The 17,148-nt window shown below is 42.6% G+C and overlaps 1 protein-coding gene across 4 annotated transcripts in view; it reads left to right on the forward strand.

Moving 5' to 3' along the window:
- xylb (xylulokinase homolog (H. influenzae)) overlaps nucleotides 1-17,148 on the forward strand; it is a 204,801-nt gene that overhangs the window by 91,325 nt on the left and 96,328 nt on the right. The gene's annotated exons all lie outside the window — the stretch shown is intronic.

A 17,148-nucleotide genomic window follows, 5' to 3' on the forward strand; every position in this document is an offset into this window, starting at 1 on the left:
ACTTTTACAAACGTGGAGTCTCATTCCATCAGCTTTTAATTATTGGAGATTTTTTAAAAATCTAATGAAAACTTTTTTTTCTACTTTGTCTCTTTTTTTTCTCTCTGTCAATCCAATCTTTCTTTCCCTCTCTCTTTATTTTGCTTTCTGTACCTGATTTGTCATTGAACTCACTACTCTAACTTACACTTCCTGGTTCAGGCTCTGCGCTGTTCTTTAACCTGATTGACGAAGGAGATACACAGTTGCTGGTCCTGTTCGCACAGGTTCCAGATGTCCTGTAGAGGGCGTCGTGCTGTTTGGAACTCTAACTTCCACCCCAAGTTGCTGTAAGTTAGAGAAGGAAAGTCTATGGGCAAGGAAGGGCAAATTGTTCGTTCGCCGGCTACGGTACATTCTGGCCCATTGTTATGTTTACTGTACCTATCTGAAATACTAGACAAACAAATATATGTTCATTCATCACCAAAGTAATGGATCTTCCTTTCAATTATTGGCTCTTCCGATACATACATTTGGGGGGTAATTTTAACCCCCAAGAATGGGGGGTTGGGACAGGTGGGAGGTTAAAATAACAGCTTTTTGGAGCAGTACTGCATCCCAGCTTCAGCTTGCCCACTTCTGGTTTTAACCCAGGCAGGTTTGTCTGCATGTGCACAACAGACACCAGGAAGTCCCGCCCCCACTTAAAGCCGGCGGGCTGATACTTAAAGGGGCAATATACCTCATTAAGTACCTCAAGTAATTCAATATTTTGTGTATTGGAAAATTAAAATGAATTTAACCTTACCTGTTCGGATTTCCTATTGCTTCCGATTCACGTCAGGTGAAAGCAGGTGGGAAGGGCCAGATTCATGAGGTGAGTGCCTTTATTGCACTGCTTGTGGGCCCGGAGGAGCAGGAGTGCTTCATCCAGGCCCAACAAGCTGACCTGGCCCACAGGAATCCCACAATTCCTCCCCCCTCCCCATGGTGGACCCCCACCTACCTCCAACTCTTCACCCAACCTCCAGCGACCTCCGATCTCCTCCCCGGCCCATGATTCCACACTCCCTCCCTCCGATCCCGGGCTGCGGCCTGCTGTCGATGCCCGGAAGTAAAATTTATCGACCTCATTAAGGTCGCGCCAACTTACCTTTTCGGTTTTGCACCGAAAATCACCCCCACTCCTGCTCTCATCCGGCTCGAAGTCAAATTTCTGCTCTTGGTGTCTTAATTTGCACTATTTTGGGAAGTAGATCGTGCAGCACCACATGTGAAGGAAATGAGCTTTTGGGCATGCATCCTGGAAGTCAGTGTTGTTTAAGGGTTAATGGAGGACACCTTATAAGATTTCTTAACTCTTATTACGCACCAAAATTTGATCTGTTTTGATCTGCTGAGTCTGTTAAATTCCTCATCTTTGATCCAGACAATAGATGGAGAAAGTTACACGTTTATAATGTGCATTGTTCTGCAAAAACTAATGATGATGAAAGGGCAGAAGAGCTAATTCAGCTAATTACAGGCCAGTGAGCTTAACATCTGTAGTAGGGAAAATTTTAGAGTCTTTAATTAAGGATGAAATTACTATGTATCGAGATAAAGAGCAAATAGTCACACATAGCCAGCATGGATTTCAAAAGGGATGATTGTACTTGACAAGCCTCACAGAATTCTTTAAGGAGCTAACAGACATGGTAGAGTCATAGAGTCATAGAGTTATACAGCACGGATAGAGGCCCTTCGGCCCATCGTGTCCGCGCCGGCCATCAGCCCTGTCTACTCTAATCCCATATTCCAGCATTTGGTCCGTAGCCTTGTATGCTATGGCATTTCAAGTGCTCATCCAAATGCTTCTTGAATGTTGTGAGGGTTCCTGCCTCCACAACCCTTTCAGGCAGTGAGTTCCAGACTCCAACCACCCTCTGGGTGAAAAAGTTCTTTCTCAAATCCCCTCTAAACCTCCCGCCTTTTACCTTGAATCTATGTCCCCTTGTTATAGTACCCTCAACGAAGGGAAAACGCTCCTTAGTATCCATCCTATCTGTGCCCCTCATAATTTTGTACACCTCAATCATGTCCCCCCTCAGCCTCCTCTGCTCCAAGGAAAACAAACCCAATCTTCCCAGTCTCTCTTCATAGCTGAAGCGCTCCAGCCCTGGTAACATCCTGGTGAATCTCCTCTGCACCCTCTCCAAAGCGATCACATCCTTCCTGTAGTGTGGCGACCAGAACTGCACACAGTACTCCAGCTGTGGCCTAACCAGTGTTTTATACAGCTCCATCATAACCTCCTTGCTCTTATATTCTATGCCTCGGCTAATAAAGGCAAGTATCCCATATGCCTTCTTTACCACCTTATCTACCTGTTCTGCCCATCTGACCAACCCATCTATATCGTCCTGCAGACTGAGGCTATCCTCCTCGCTATTTACCACCCTACCAATTTTTGTATCATCAGCGAACTTACTGATCATACCTTTTACATTCATATCCAAGTCATTAATGTAGACCACAAACAGCAAGGGACCCAGCACCGATCCCTGTGGTACCCCACTGGCCACAGGCTTCCAGTCACAAAAACAACCTTCGACCATCACCCTCTGCCTTCTGCCACTAAGCCAGTTTTGTATCCAAAGTGCCAAGGCACCCTGGATTCCATGGGCTCGTACCTTCTTGACCAGTCTCCTGTGCGGGACTTTATCGAAGGCCTTACTGAAATCCATGTATACCACATCCACTGCGTTACCCTCATCCACACGCCTAGTCACCCCCTCAAAAAATTCAATCAAATTAGTCAGACATGATCTTCCCTTGACAAAGCCATGTTGACTATCCCTGATTAATCCTTGCTTCTCCAAGTGGAGACTAATTTTGTCCTTCAGAATTTTTTCCAATAATTTTCCTACCACTGATGTTAGGCTCACTGGCCTGTAGTTCCCCGGTTTTTCCCTACTCCCCTTCTTGAATAATGGTATTACATTAGCGGTTCTCCAGTCCTCTGGCACATCCCCTGTGGCCAGAGAGGTTCTGAATATATGTGTCAGAGCCCCCGCAATCTCCTCCTTTGCCTCACACAGTAGCCTGGGATACATTTCGTCCGGGCCTGGGGATTTATCCATTTTTAGGCCTGCTAAAACCGCCAATACCTCCTCCCGCTCGATGTTAATATGTTCGAGTATATCACAGTCCCCCTGCCGTATTTCTATGTCTACATCGTCCTTCTCCATAGTGAAAACAGATGCAAAAAATTCATTTAGAACCCCTCCTACATCTGCCGGCTCCACACACACATTGCCATTTTTGTCCCTAATGGGCCCTATTTTTTCCCTAGTCATCCTCTTACCCTTAATATACTTATAAAACATCTTAGGATTTTCCTTTATTTTGCTCGCCAGTGTTATTTCATGGCCCCTCCTTGATCTCCTAATTTCTTTTTTAAGTATCCCCCTGCACTTTTTGTACTCCTCTAGGGCTTCCTCCGTCTTTAGCCTTTTGTATCTGCCAAAAGCCCTCCTTTTTTTCCTAATCCATTCTCGTATATCCCCTGACATCCAAGGTTCCCTGGAGTTCTTGGAACCACCCTTGACCTTTACGGGAACATGTTGCCATTGTATGGTCTCAATCTCCCTTCTGAAAGACTCCCATTGCTCCGATGCGGATTTTCCTACAAGCAGCTGATCCCAGTCCATTTTGGCCAGATCCTGCCTTATCCTATTAAAATCGGCCTTCCCCCAATTTAGAACCTTTATTTCCGGCCCCTCCCTGTCCTTTTCCATGACCACCTTAAATCTCACCAAATTATGGTCACTGTCACCAAAGTGCTCACCTACTAGCACTTCTTCCACTTGGCCGGCCACATTCCCTAGAATTAGGTCCAGTACCGCCCCCTCTCTTGTAGGACTTTCTACATGCTGGCTCAAAAAGCTCTCCTGGATGCACGTTAAGAATTTTGTACCCTCTAAGCCTTTTACACTCTGAGTATCCCAGTTAATATTGGGGAAGTTGAAATCCCCCACTATTATTACCCTATTATTTGCACAATTTTCTGAGATTTGCCTACATATCTGTTCCTCGATCTCACCCTGACTGTTTGGGGGCCTATAGTACACTCCCATCAAAGTGCTTGCCCCCTTTTTGTTTTTAAGCTCCACCCATATGGCCTCATTAGAGGAACCTGCTAATATATCATCCCTCCTTATGGCAGTAATTGATTCTTTAATTAATATTGCGACCCCTCCTCCTCTTATACCTCCCCCTCTGTCTCACCTGAAGATTCTGTACCCCTGAATATTGAGCTGCCAGTCTTGCCCCTCCCTCAACCATGTCTCTGTGACAGCAACAATATCATACTCCCATGTGTTTATCAACACCTTCAGTTCATCCACCTTATTCGCAAGACTCCTTGCATTAAAATAGATGCCATCCAGCCTTGCCCTCACATATTTGCCCTGTCTTCCAAGCTGACTTGTTTTTTTCTCTATATTTGGCTGCACATCACCCCCTATTGTAGCTCCACTCTGTATCCCATCCCCCTGCCAAGTTAGTTTAAACCCCCCCCAACAGTGCTAGCAAACCTCCCCGCAAGGATATTTGTCCCGCTCTGGTTCAGATGCAACCCGTCCGACTTGTACAAGTCCCACCTTCCCCAGAAGCAGGCCCAATGATCCAGGAAACTGAAACCCTCCCTCCTGCACCAACTCTTTAGCCACGCATTCATCTGTTCTATCCTCCTATTTCTATACTCACTAGCCCGTGGCACTGGGAGTAATCCAGAGATTACAACCTTTGAGGTCCTGCTCTTTAATCTGCTACCTAGCTCCCTAAATTCTTGATGCAGGACCTCATCTCCCTTCCTACCTATGTCGTTGGTCCCAATGTGGACCACGACCTCTGCCTGCTCACCCTCCCCCTTGAGAATGCCCTGAAGCCGCTCAGTGACATCCATGACCCTGGCACTAGGGAGGCAACAAACCATCCTGGAGTCACGTTTACGGCCACAGAAACGCCTGTCTGTTCCCCTTACGATAGAATCCCCTACCACTATAGCTCTTCCACTCTTTTTCCTCCCAGCCTGTGCAGCAGAGCTACCCCTGGTGCCAGGAAGTTGGCTGCTGCTGCCTTCCCCTGATAAGTCATCCCCCTCAACAATATCCAAAGCGGTATATTTGTTTGAGAGGGGGACGGCCACAGGGGACCCCTGCACTGCCTGCCTGCTCTTCTTACTCTGCCTGGTGGTCACCCAATTACTTCCTGCCTGTACAACCTTTACCTGCGGTGTGACCACCTCACTAAACGTGCTATCCACGACGTTCTCAGCATCGCGAATGTTCCTTAATGAATCCATCCGCAGCTCCAGTGCCGCAATGCGGTTTGTCAGTAGCTGCAGCTGGATACATTTCCCGCACACATGGTCGTCAGGGACACCGGAAGGGTCCCTGATTTCCCACATAGAGCAGGAAGAGCATAACACGGGGCTGGGCTGTCCTGACATGACTTACCCTTTAACTAATTAATTCAAATTAAATGAATCCCACCAATTTCACTTCAATTAAAAAGGTATACTCAAGAGCCCTTGCTGAACAGCAGTCCCCCACTACACAACAGAGACCAGAGAATCCACAAACTCTAACCTTAGACAAATTCAGCAGGAAAATACTCACCAGCCAATCACTTACCTCTTCCTTGGTGACGTCCCACTTGGATTACTTTTTGCTTCTTATTTATCTCAGGTCCAGGAGTTAAGTCCCTGTGATGTCGCACAGTAGTTGTCTCTTGGTGCAGGTCTGCTGCTGCTTTTATTCCACAATCTCAGTCTTCTACTCTCAGGTCCACTACCGCTCTGCAGGAAAAGTTTGGAAAAGCAAGGCAAAGCAGCACCTCCTTCCCCCAACTCCCACACTTACCGAACTCTCAGCACACTGTAATATCCGCACACCGTGCAGTCCGCACTGACAGGCCCCTGTATTTCTACAGTTGAGACTCAGATGAGTCAGGCCTGCCCCACCTTCAGGGACCAATTGAATCTAGCTCACCAATTAACTTGCTACAGCAGCTCTCTGCTGAAGCCTGACAGAAACTTAGAAATTTAAACTTTTAAATTGACCTTAAACAGTTGAAGCAATATGCACTAGATTTAAAGAGATTAACCCTTCAACTCCCACACTTCAATGTAGATAGGAGAAATGCAGGGGATGTCGTTTACATTGACTTTAAGAAAGACTTTGATAAGGTACCACATGGGAGATTACTAGAGAAGATTAACAACAGCAACTTGCTTTTATATAGCACCTTTAACGTAGGAAAACTTTCCAACGTGCTTAAGGGGTATGGAATGAGGGAGAGCATAGTAAAATGGATTAAAAATTGGTTGGATGGGAGAAAACAGAGAGCAGTAGTTAAGGGCAGTGTTTCAAAGTGGTTGGAAGTGAGTAATGGTGTACCTCAGGGTTCAATTCAGGGGCCACTTCTGTTCACTCTATCTATCAATGATTTGGATATAGGCCTAGAGGCAGTGGTGTCGAAATTTGCAGATGATACTAAAATAGGAGGCATAGTTAATTCTTTAAAAAACCAAAGGGATATTTGATAAGATGGGGGAATGGGATGAAACATGGCAGATGGAATTCAGTGTCAGCAAGTGTGAGGTGATGCATTTTGGTTACAAAACAGCAGCAGTAATTATACTCTGAATGGAAAGCTTGGAGCTGTGGAAGAACAGGGATTTGGGGGGCACGGATTCACAGAACATTAAAGGCAACTCCTCAGGTTGATAACTCTAAGAGATGAGACTTTATAATACCTCAGTAATAGTATTGTGTACAGTATTGTGCTCCACACGATAGGAAGGATATTGAAGCTATAGAGGGGCAGCAACATAGATTCACTAGGATGTTACCTGGTAAGAGGAAATACAAATAACACAAAGACTAGAAAAATTGATCCTTTTTTCATTAGAGCAGCAAAGATTACAGGGCAATATGATAGAAGTGTTTCAAATTATGAAAGATATGACAGACTAGATAGAAGTAGACTGTTTCCAGTAATTGAAGGCTCAAGAACACGGGGTCATACATAGAATCATAGAATGGTTACAGCACAGAAGGAGGCCATTCAGCCCATTGAGGCCGTGCCATGCAAAATTAAATGTAAGAGATTTAGAACAAAGGGCAGGAGAAATTTCTTTACACAAAGTTGTGAAGTTGTGGAATATACTTCCATGGTTAGTGTTTGAGAAACTGTCAACATTCAAGATTAGATTGGCTAGGTGGATGAAAAAAAAATGGGTGGAAGGATATGGGAACCGGGTAAGTAAATGTGATTCCTATTTTTTTCTTCACATGTAGGCTAAATGCTGACACAGACTGGTTGGGCCGAATGGCCTGTTTCCACATTGTAACTTCTCTGTACATTTCTATGATGCAACATGTAGTCCAGGCATGGTAGGAATTCTTATGAATTGATCCAGCAAAGCTCAACCTACAGCTGAAATTAAAATATTTCAATTCACTATATTTTTAACACAATGACTTTAAACATCATTTTAGTCAAATGTTATCCTCTCATAATTTGGTTTCATTATGTAGATCATACTAGCATGAATAGGAGCATGTTACAAGCTAACCTTATCCAGGGGTTATGTATCCCATGTACTGTGAGCATGACTTGTATGATCATTGAAACCCTTGTTTGCGTTATAGTGCAGGATTGTCACTCCATTAATTCAGCAACTTAAATGCTTCTGGCAAAACATAAAATGTTTTGACAACTATGATAATGTAATTTCAGTTTCTCTAGCAAACTTGAGCACCCAATGAAAAATATTGTAATGTGGCTGACTTCTGCCCCCCTTCCTCCCCGTCTCCCCCTTTGGGACACGGCTTCTACATGGCCTTCAGCTATTTCCCAACAAATACTTTGCAAGTGTCTTGTGAATGGGGTGATGGAAGCAAGGTTATTTTCACTTCTAATATGAATTGGTGTCAAATTGCAGTAACAATACTAACATGTTGGATTGAAAGTAATAGTTCTTTATAATAGATTGTGACAGCCAAAAGTAAAATAGTATACCCAGTACACTGTTCTGACCCCTGTTTTTGCAAGCTCGCTTCCCCCTCAGTGCCTGAACGATAAAAATGAGCATTGTAGAGGGGCAAGGGGTTATAATATTGTGCCTTTATCTGTGCTTGTAGAGAACACCTTAAATAGCACAAAAGCAGCTTGGCACTGTCACCAAAATGCATCAAAAATCAAAACGCATTGACTTGAGGAAACAATGCAGTCAGAAGCTAGAAAGGGTTAACCCAGTTCCTGTTGATAATGAATTCTACAAAGAATATGTGACACATATCATCAGTCATGACAAATGGAGACTTGTCCTTATCTTTAATGGAAGACATCACTGTATCATACCTTTGTGACGATAGCTGATAGCAGAGTTTATATCTACTTCTGCTTCCACAGTTGACTGGTTTATTGCAAAATGTCAGTACCTAGATTGGAAAATCCAAAGGTTTCCTACAGATTTCAAATAATATTTGCAGGTTGGCAGAGTTCTCTATAGCCTGTCAACCACAGTGTTAGTCCCACATTAATAATGCAGTACCAATGGGTTGAGTGTTGCGTAGAAATTGGAATATCTGCACTTGAGGCACGTGTGATTAACTAGCGTATGCAGGCGCATCAGCATTGATGGCCATATTCAAATTAAATCGAGCATCTCCAACTAAATTTAAAGCTCCGAGTAACAACTTGAGAGTTTAAAATGGTAACTGTCTCACGGTTGCATGCCAGTGGTGTGTGATGCCACAGCATTGCCAGTAACGGCATTGCTTTAGTACTCTGGTGATGGCAATTTAACAGTGGCAGTATGAGCACAGTGTATTGGCAGCCGTGCTTTCAGTTGTCTAGGCCCTAAGCTCTGGAATTCCCTCCCTAAATCTCTCCGCCTCTCTAGTTCTCCTCCTTTAAGATGCTCCTTAAAACCTACCTGTCACCCGTCCTAATATCTCCATATGTGGCTCGGTGTCAATTTTTTGTTCGATAACACTCCTGTGAAGTGCCTTGGGATGTTTTACTACATTAAAGGTGTTATTATAAATGCAAGTTGTTGTTGTATTGCCACATGCCGCTCGATAGAAGTGTTCAAAATCATGAAGGGTTTAGATAAAGTAAATAAAGAGAAACTTCCCATTGGCAGAAGGGTCGAGAACCAGAGGACACAGATCTTAAGGTGATTCGCAAAAGAACCAAAGGCGATTGGGGAAAAACTTTTTTACGCAGTGAGTAGTTATGATCTGGAATACGCTGCCTGAAAAGGTGGTGGAAGCAGATTCAGTCGTGGCTTTCAAAAAGGAATTGGATAAATACTTGAAGGGAAAAAATTTGCAGGGCTGCGGGGGAATGAGACTAACTGGATTGCTCTTACAAAGAGCTGGCACGGGCTCGATGGGCCGAATGGCCTCCTTCTGTGCTGTAACCATTCTATGTATTAAGATAGCTTGCCTTTGTATTGAAAGAGGATGAATAGCACTGTAAGATGTTTGCTTCACATCACCAAGATCACAGGCATGGCTGTGTGAGGTATCCTTCATCACCTTGATCATTGATTAGAACTTCCCCCTTGCAGCTGCCTCCATGCCAGCTGCTGTCAGTAACCAGATTCTGGATTCAGCATTGCTCACTCTTGGAACCTCCCAATTTGCAGACACTTGATGGGGCATCATTTCCTGTAATATAATCTCCCCAGAAAAGTTCTGACTTGGTATGGAAGAGTGTGCTATCCATATCAGCCCATCTATATATGGTACTTGTTATGAGTGGATTCAAGACACAATATGAAAAAGACATCAATGAAATTGATAAAATAACTCCATAAGGGCTAATGGCTGTCATTGAGTTCGACCTCACATACCTGGACTTATTTTTTTCCTGCTTCTCTGATCCAGCATAATCTGAATGACCCAAGTATATTTCCAGAACCTATTGCAAATCACCTGCCTCAGAACCTCTGTGATCTAAATATCCAACAAGTTCATCTCATGCCTTTGCACAGTACTAATCTCTAAAACACTATAAAACAGCTCCACAGTTCAAAGGAACCAGAATTGTGCTATTTACATTCAAATTTATGTTACTGGTGATCCCTTTGCACTCAGGGCATTGAATAATCAATAGATTACTGAAATTCTGTTCTACACAAATGGAGAAATAATGTAAAGAGACTAAGGGGGGCAATTTCTGTGAGGGTTCTCCCGTCTACAGAAGAGCCACGGAAACTCCAGAAAAACGGGGTAGACGACATTTACACCATTTTTCTGGGGTTTCTGTGGCTCTTCCACCTACGTTTATGGTGGACAATTAGAAAAGCCCCCGTGGAAGTTCACCCCCTCTCCCAAATCCATATTAGGGTTAATTTGCACAGGAACCTTCTCACCATAACATCCACTCGCAAACTACCGCCTGTGATGAAGCAACCACTGCAAATTCCACCCTAACACATTTTTGAAGCGTTTCCAAAGATAAGTGTGCAGTAGATATTTCTTTCCAGTGCTACCGTTACATTTTATTTTATTATTCATAAGATGGATGGCATTCTTTGAGTGGAATACAATTCAGATGGACTAAAATAAAACACCTTTTATTTAACAGACAAAAGCAATGTTGAAGGGTAATTTGACAGCAGTCATTGGATGACGCCAAGCTGAAATTCTATAAAAATCTGCAGATTTTATGAGAAAAACAGGAAGGAGTTTTTCAGGTTTGACTTCCTGGCAAGGAGCGAGTTAGCGTAGGGGACAGTGCAATGAGTCTTGAGAATATGAATTTAAGATGAGAACTTAATGGGCCGGACTTTGCTGTGAGCGGCGAACAAACTGCTCCGGGGGTTCGTTAGACTTACAGTTGCCCACAGACTTTCCATGGGGTTTTGCACGACAAGTCGCTGTCAATGGGACAGCCAAATGGCGCGGCGCCCTCTACAGGGCATCTGGGACCTGTGTGAACAGGGCAAGCAACTGTGTATCTCCTTAACTAATCAGATTGAAGAATCATTAATGAGCAGCGCAGACTGAACCAGAAAGTGTAAGTTAGAATAGTGAATTCAATGTCAAATCAAGTACAGTAAGTGAAATAAAAAGAGGGAAAGAAAGATTGGATTAAGAGATAAAAGAGACAGAAAGATAAAATAAAAATGTCCAACAATAATTAAAAGCTGAAGGAATGAGACGCCACACTTGTAAAAGTTAATTTTCAGTGCCAGAGAGGTTTTTCGGCAGTAATTAAGACTTACCATGCTGTTAAAAGTGTTCTTACACTGGAATGGACCAGTCCTAACTTTTTTTGGCGAGTTTAGTTTGTAAGTACAGGGACTTCACACCATTCAAAACATTTGATGGTGAGTCAGCCGGCGAGGTGCCATTTTCACGCAACTTTTGGAGGACCAGAGCATCTCTGACAGCAACTTCCTGATTTTCACGTTTAACTGCACATGTGCGGTCGCCGGAAGTTGCTGTCCAATTTGCACATAAATAACGGTGAGCGCTGTTAGCCTCACTGTTATTTTTACAGCAAAATCCAGCCCACTGTCTCTATTTGAAACTAAAAGTAAAGCGAATTGTCTTATATGCAGGTTATATCATCCATTAAGGCTCGCTGGTTTCCTCCAAAGGTGATGGACCCAGCAGGAGCATCTTATCAGTACATTAGTGTCAGCTGTTGATTGTCTTACATTGAGTTACGTAGAGCTTACAGCACCGAAACAGGCCATTCGGCCCAACTGGTCTATGTCGGCGTTTATGCTCCACATGAGCCTCTTCCCTTCCTACTTCATCTATCCCTATCAGCACACCCTTCTATTCCTTTCTTCTTCGTGTGCTTATCTAGCTTCCCCTTAAATACATCTATTTGCCTCAACTACTCCTTACGTTAGCATGTTCTACATTCTTACCACTCTTTGGGTAAAGACATTTCTCTTGAATTCTCTATTGGATTTATTAGTCACTATCTTATACTTATGACCACTAGTTTTGGACTCCTCCACAAGTGGAAACATTTTCTCTACATCTACCCTTTCATTATCTTAAATACCTCTATCAGATCACCCCTCAGTCTTCTCTTTTCTAGAGAAAAAAGCCCCACCCAACCTTTAGTCTTTCCTGATACGGATATCCTCTCAGTTCTGGTATCATCCTTGTGAATCTTTTTTGCACCTTCTCCAATGTCTCTATATCCTTTTTATAATATGGAGACCAGAACTGTGCACAGTGCTCCAAGTGTGGTCTAACCAAGGTTCTGTATAAGTTTAACATAACTTCTCTGCTTTACAATTCTATCCCTCTGGAAATGAAACCCAGTGCTTGGTTTGTCTTTTTTATGGCCTTATTAACCTGAGTCGCTACTTTTAGTGATTTGTGTATCTGTATCCCGAGATCCCTCTGCTCCTCTACCCCATTTACACTGTTATTATCCAAGTAATGTCCTTATTCTTCTTGCCAAAATGCACCACCTCACACTTATTTATATTGAAATTCATTTGCCAATTACATGCCCATTCTGCAAGTTTATTAATATCTTCTTGCATTTTAACACATTCTTCCTTTGTATTAACTACACCCCCTAATTTCATGTTGTAGGCAAATTTTGAAATTGTACTTCCAATTCCCGAGTCTAAATCGTTGCTGTAAATTGTGAACAACAGTGGTCCCAGCACCAATCCCTCTGAAACACCACTTCCCACCTTTTGTCAGTCTGAGTAGCTACCCTTAACCCCTACTCTCTGCTTTCTGTTCTATAGCCAGTTGCTACCTGACCCCTCTCATCCATTCTGTTGCCTGTCCCTTGACTCCACATGCTCTGACCTTAGTCATGAGTCTATGTTGTAGTACCTTATTGAAGGTCTTTTGAAAATCCAAATATATTACATCTACTGCATTATCCTTGCCTACTCTTTCTGTTACTTCTTCAAAGAATTCAAGGTTGGTCAAGCATGACTTTCCCTTCTGAAATCTGTGCTGTGATGTGGAGATGCCGGTGATGGACTGGGGTGGACAAATGTAAGGAGTCTTACAACATCAAGGAGTCTTAAAATCACAAGCTTTCGGAGGCTTCCTCCTTCGTCAGGTGAAGGAGGAAGCCTCCGAAAGCTTGTGATTTTAAATAAAGCTGTTGGACTATAACCTGGTGTTGTAAGAAATCTGTGCTGACTACTCTTTTATTATATTTTTGTTTTCTAGATGTTTTTCTATTACATCTTTGAGTAAAGATTCCATTATCTTTCCTACCACTGACATTAAGCTAACTGGTCTATAGTTCCCTGGAATTGTTCTATCTCCCTTTTTAAATATAGGAATAACTTTAGCTGTCTCCCAGTCCTCTGGCACTATTCCCTTTTCTAATTAATTTTTCTATATATGTAATAGTGCCTCTGCTATCTCTTCCCTAACTTCTTTTAATATCCTCCAGTGCTGTGATATTTGAATGGCAACTCACTCACTTAAATTTCCTCTCCCAGCTATCTGTTTCCAGCTTTCTCTGTGGGAACCTGGACTGGAGTCGAGGGGGAGGTTTACAATTTACAGAACAGGAGCAACAGTTGAATACACTAGTTAAAATGAAAAAGAACAGAGAGCAGATGTCACCTGAAAGCAAGAAGAGATTTTTTTTTGGATAGACTGGAGAGTCAAGGAGGTTTTAGGGTGGAATTTTGAGGGGCGTCTTATACGTGGGTTACCTTATATGCACATGTTTATGGTAATGTTTCAGTACTTAGTTTGGAAAATGTATAAAGAACATGGCTATGGTCGTTTGCCCCATTGCACTTGAGGAATGTTGTCCAATATCATTGGTTTAATTTTGCAGTCCACTGCTTCTAATCATGACTCCCCTTTATACTCTTGGGATAGAAGAATGGCCTCAGTGTTGACCACAAATTTTCACCTACATGAAAATAGAATGTGCAGCAATATTAGATAATGTTCTCAACATGGAACACAATTGTAACATAACAATACATACCATCTGAGAGTTGCCATTTTCTCTTCACTAATAACACTAGCGATCGTATTGTTTCTTCCAAAATATTAGATTAGCGTACCACAAGGGTATTAGCTACAAGGAGCACTTTTGTGAAATCTTACTTTCAGCATTCTGCTTAAGGCATTAATGCTAATCTATCAGCCACTCTTATAACCCAAAGCCAATATTCTAGCATTATTGCCCAGATTAATGGTCACCAACTGTACATTGGGCAATTTCTATGTAAATCTCTCCTATTACCTTCCTATTCTTATTAATAGGCTGCGATCAAGAATTCTTAAAGGCATATTGTTTGAGTAATGTGCTCTTGCAGGACCAGAGGTTGGGGCAAAACATCACTGTGACACCTCATGCAGATTGTGCATTAAAACTGTAGAGGATAACCTTCCGACCTTGCCTACCCGGGACTGCATACTGGAAATTTATGCGCTCACTATATATGATTTCTCACCATTTAAAATTAATGGAAGCAAAATTTTATGTCTGCCTGCACTTCCTGTTTGCACCACTTGACATCTGGTTGTAGCATTTGTGTCACACTTTGTGTCAACCTTGCCCATTATAATTTTCTTTGTCCACATTTAACCATTGCTGATTTTCAAATTTCCTCATCCTACTGCCTATCCTGACGGGATCTCTAGAAGCCTAGATTGGAGTCAGGAGGGAGGTTTGCTATTTAAATATCAAATTACTGGAGCAACAGCTGAATACACTAGTTAGAACGAGAAAGAGCAGCGAGGAAATGTGTTGATGTCATCTGGCATGAAGCTGAGAATTTTGGTGGATAGCCTTAACAGGGTCATGGATTTTGTGGATGTAATTTTGGGGCTGACTTATACATGGGTTGCTTTATACAAAAGTATATACGGGAATGTTTCAGTACTTAACCTTGGAAAAGAAATGAAGAACATAAATCTGGTTGCTTGCTCTTGTGAGGAATGTGGTCCAACATCACTGGTTTATTTCTGTAATCCACTGCTTCTAAGCTTCTGCTTAATATGTGTTTTGCCGATGTAAACTGTAATTACACAACTGGCCCACTGGGCGGCGTGCCTGGTCTTTGAACATTTTGAGAGAATCTCTCAAAATCTTCAAGATTCAGTCTGATCATAGAATGAAACAGCACAGAAGGAGGCCATTTGACCCATCGTGCCTTTGTAGGCTCTTTAAAAGAGCTATCCAGTTAGTGTCACTCCCCTGCTCTTTCCCCATAGCCCTGCAAATTTTTCGCCTTCAAGTATTTATCCAATTCCCTTTTGAAAGTTACTATTGAATCTGCTTCCACCTCAGGCAGTGCATTCCAGATCATTACAACTCGCTGCGTTTAAAAAAAAATCATCTCATGTCGCCTCTGGTTCTTTTGCCAATCGCCTTAATTCTGTGTCCTCTCGTTACTGACCCTTCTGCCACTGGAAACAGTTTCTCCTTTTTACTGTATCAAAACTGTTCATGATTTTGAACACCTCTGTCAAATCTCCTCTGAATCTTATCTGCTCTAAGAAGAACAACCCCAGCTTCACTAGTCTCTCCAGGTAACTGGACTCCCCCATCCCTGGTACTATTCTAGTAAATCTTTTCTGCACCCTCTTCAAGGCTTTGACATCCATTCTAAAATGTGGTGCCCAGAATTGTACATAATAGTCCCGCTGGAGCCTAACCATGTGTCTTGTTTTTTTGTTCCCGTTAAGTTTTAGTTTCAAATTTTAATCTTTTATAGAGTTTGTTTGCACTTAAATTTAATTTATTTTTGCTTTATTTAGGCTCAGTATACTGCTCATTGGGTTGGGGGAGGCTCAGTCTGTTGGATCCAGGCTGAACCCCCTGTGATAGGAATGTTAGACTGGTGAGTCAGAGCATTAGGCTTATATTTAGCGTGTTAAATGGTTGACAGGGCCACTTGGCCAAATAGTGTGAGGGGAGGGGATGGCTACCAGGGACCGGTTTAATCTAAGTGCCAGGAAAGAGGTTACTCTAGCAATTGATGGGTGAGGCTCAGCACAAGGCAAGCACAAAATCTAATTGAACAATTGAGAGGCAGCCAGTAACAGAGATTTTGGGAAGGTACCTATCTGATGAGAGATTCAGTAGGTGGGTCAGTGTGTGTGATTCTGCTGTTCTAGCAAATGTTACCAAGGCAGCTTTAAAATGGAAATTGACCATTTACAGTGCCATCCACAGGCATAACCGATTCTGCAGGTACAGGTTGCTGCTTTTATAATGGGCTTTTCCATTGACAAAGTCTGACATAGGAATTTTCAATACATTGAGTCCACCCACCAGTTGTGGCACTGTGGTGTGAGTCGCTCAAGTTTGTCTGCCGTTATATACTTGAAAAGGAAAAATTTGCAGGGCTATGGGGAAAGAGTGGGTGAGTGGGGACTAATTGGATAGCTCTTTCAAAGAGCCGGCATAGGCACGATGGCCTCTTTGTGTGCTGTAAGATTCTGTGATTTTGACCATGGGAGGTTCACTTTGTATTTCCAATTTAGAAAAGCAACCCTTTAAGCATCTTACTGTTAAAAATTCTGGGACTCATTTCCAATTGAAAGCTGCCCTTGTGTGTAAGAGAAAAGGATTGTGCAAATCAAATGCATTTTATTGCACCACCGTTGCTGCTTCTCCTCAGTCCCCAAAAACACATGTACAAAAATTCACGCAAGGACTTGTTTCTCTTTTGGTCCTGCTTCCAAGCTCTCCCATATTCTTTATCGTGGCATTTCGGTAAGGCTATGCTGAAATTTATGTCCAGGGATTACCATTACCCAAGGTGTTCGTATACTGGTTGATATTAACTTTGACAAATCAATCTAACAAATAAAAGCTGTCTTGAATTGTTGGAATGGATTATTTCGATCGCTGCATGGGAAAGCTGACTCCATTAAAAAGAACTGCCTTTTATCCATTAACTATCTGATGTCCGTTCTGCCTGCAAACATTCAAGTGACGAGAGAGCTTTGGTCCATTTCTAATGGGATGGCAAGACTAATTAGCTGGGTTACAATGGAATGGAGCCCTGTCCTCCCAGAGCCACAGTTGTACTGATAAAAAGAAAAAAAATCTGCAAATGCTGGAAATATGAAATAACAGCAATTTCTGGAAATATGCAGCATTGCTGTCAGTATCTGAAAAGGG

The sequence above is a fragment of the Heptranchias perlo genome, chromosome 2, assembly GCF_035084215.1.
Source record: "Heptranchias perlo isolate sHepPer1 chromosome 2, sHepPer1.hap1, whole genome shotgun sequence".
Classification (NCBI taxonomy): Eukaryota; Metazoa; Chordata; class Chondrichthyes; order Hexanchiformes; family Hexanchidae; genus Heptranchias; species Heptranchias perlo.